Source organism: Bidens hawaiensis, unplaced genomic scaffold (genome assembly GCF_021521415.1).
Source record: "Bidens hawaiensis isolate Kalapana, Puna unplaced genomic scaffold, B.hawaiensis_p1.1 tig00053462_1, whole genome shotgun sequence".
NCBI lineage: Eukaryota > Viridiplantae > Streptophyta > Magnoliopsida > Asterales > Asteraceae > Bidens > Bidens hawaiensis.
This window is the reverse complement of record NW_027499641.1, coordinates 9,571-12,760: the sequence shown is the minus strand read 5'-3', so window position 1 is coordinate 12,760 and position 3,190 is coordinate 9,571.

Genomic DNA, 3,190 nt, shown 5'->3' with positions numbered 1-3,190 from the left:
GATGACTTTCAATTTTGACATGTTGGTCTTTTGTGTAAGAACTGAAGTAGAGAACTCGCTTATATAATCCAAATAAATAGTTAAAAGTAGCCACTCATTAACTCAAGATGCATTCAACACCTTTTAATAACATCTACGTTTTAAATACGTAATATACTAACGCTACCAGTAAATATAGGCATCACCGATGAAAATTTTAAGTCAGAAAAACCATTGAAATATTACCGATTGATACCGTCAAAATCCATTTGGGTGTGAGACGGGACATATATCAACGATACGTCTTAGACTCTTAATTCATAGAAAAGGTACAATAATTAACTTGTCTAAACTCAAAACCCATTTTGGTATGAGACCGGACATATATCAACAATGCATCTTAAAGCATCCACAGTACATGAAGTTTTGGAAGGTTTGTGGGTCGGACAGACGGATGGGAGGTGAGGTTGGCATTGTGAAGCAAAGTCGGCGAACCTAGGTTTGTGGGGAAGGACCCTGAAACGGACTTCATATGGGCATCCCCTACTCACATTCACGTATAAATAGATATTATATATACATATAGTTTTTGTTTCAGTCAAAAATTGGCAAAGTAACTTTTGATCAAATTAGTGCGTGAGGTGAAGTGCTTAATGATTGTGATATCGAACACAAAGATATGATTATGAGAGGAAAAGCCCTTGATTATGATAATCTTCGTTTTGGTCAAGAGTTTACAACGTAATCTTTAGTCGAATCTCTTCGGTTAAAGATTATGAACTTAACTTTTGGTTGAATTACGCTTGATTATTATGATCTCCGACACAAAAAACCCCGGACGGTGAAAACTATCACCGTCGATATTATTAATAACAAAATCGGTGATTACAAAGGTTGGAGCTGATTAATAACCGTGAGCTAAGTGATACAATGAGTACTAGCAGCTAAACAAGTGAGTTGTGTGTGACCTAACAATACTATCAGCTCATATTTATAATAAGAAGGTTACAACTGTTATTCCAATTATTCCGGAAACCCTAGACTAAGTTATCATTGCTGCCCACGTTTGAGTTGACGAAGCCTCATTAATATCCATTAAAAACCCATGTTCTTATTAGCACATTAAACACGTGGTCTTATCTGCAAACAAAAAAAAATAATAATGGACAGTTGGATATCCCGAGGTATAATCCTCAGAATACTTGCATCGGCAGGATAGGTTGAAATCCCTAACTAACTCTCAGAGTATCCCGGAACTGAAAGAGTCTTCCAATATAGCCATTGAGGAACTCTTCTTTTGATTCTATCCACGTTCTTCAATGTTCATCCTAGTATTTGACCTATTCTTTTGGGAGTTACTCATCAAACGTGGTCCCACACGTGCTAATATTTAATATAAGTGCGAGATTTCAGGATAACAGTCAACATTTAACCATCAACCATTACTTGGCCCTTAATCCTAGCTGTTATAACTCATTCCACACGTTTTATGTAACCACCAACCGTGTATTTCGCATGGAGTAAATCAAAAATTAATACCTGCAATTATAAATCAACACCAAGAGAAATATCTATTTATTAGTATTAATACTCAGGATACTAGACTCATATGAGAATCCTGAACATATTCAGGATCCCGAGAATATTTAGGATCCTGAGCTGACCACAGATCCGACTATAAAATTTGGAAGACATACAAGAAACCTTCCAAAACTTAAGAAAAATCAACATGAAGCTTAACCCTGGAAAATGCTCATTCGGGTTCGAAGAAGGCAAGTTCTTGGGGCACATTGTGGGAAAACAAAGCATAAAAGCTAATCCCAACAAAGTCAGGGCTGTTCTTGAAACCAAATCCCCACAAAGTAAAAAAGGAGTGGAAAGTCTGAATGGAAGGCTTGCAGCCTTGAAGCGTTTCACCTCCAAGCTTACTGAGAAATCCCTACCTTTCTTCAAAACACTAAAGGGTTGCACCAATAAGAAAGATTTCAGGTGGACGGAAGAAGCGGAAGAAGCCTTCAATCAAATGAAGCAACACTTGGCTTCACTCCCAGCTATTGCAGCCCCTAAAACGGGAGAATTGATCTCTGTGTTTATCTCTCAGTTGCTGAAGAAGCATTAAGCGCGGTTCTAACCATCGAACGAGACAAAGTTCAGGTACCCGTTTATTTCTTTAGTAAAACACTAAAATTGGCAGAGGTCAAATACCCTCCTTTGGAAAAACTTGCCATGGCCTTAATTCAAACGGCCAGAAGGCTTCGAATGTACTTTCAAGCACACCCTATACAAGTGGTCACTGAACAACCCATCAAAAGTGTGCTTGAAAAACCAGAAAATTCAGGCCGATTGGCCAAATGGGCTGTGGAACTAGGTGAACATAACATCACTTATGTCCCAAGAAAACTATCAAAGCCCAAGTCTTGGCGGACTTCATTGTAGAAATCCCAAAACAAGTCATTCCTGAAATACACACTACTGCCACTGAACCTTCTGACCCTGAAGCCTGGAAGCTTTTTACCGATGGAGCTTCCAGCATCGAAGGGTCAGGAGCTGGGCTTGTTTTAATCAACCCCGAAGGGTTAGAATTTACATATGCTCTTCGACTTGAATTTCAAACCACCAACAACGAAGCTGAATACGAAGCATTGATTGTTGGTCTGAAGATTTCCAAAGAGATGAAGATCCAAAAGCTACAAGTCTTCACAGACTCGTTGCTTGTTTCAAGTCAAGTCAATGACAGCTATGTAGCCAAAGAGCCCAACATGAAGTACCGTGAAAAGGCAAAAGGGTTGATGACCACGTTTCAAGAATGCACCATCAAACAAGTCCCAATATCACAAAACAAGAGAGCCGATGCCCTGAGTAAACTAGCATCCCTCACTTTTGCACACCTCACCAAGAAAGTACTAGTGGAAGTGCTGAAAACTCCTTCAATTCAAGAATTGGAGGTTCAAGATGTAATCACTGAAAAAGGTCCCAATTGGATGACTCCCATAGAAAAGTTCCTCAAAAATGGTGAGTTACCTTTGGACCAGACTGAGGCTGAAAGGGTTCGAATCAAATCCAGACAGTATGTGTTACAAGGAGAAATGCTTTATAAAAAGGGCTACTTTGCACCACTGCTGAAATGTGTAGGCCCTAAACAAAGTCAATATTTGATCAAAGAGGTTCACGAGGGGATATGTGGAGCTCATTTTGGGCCAAGAACGGTGGT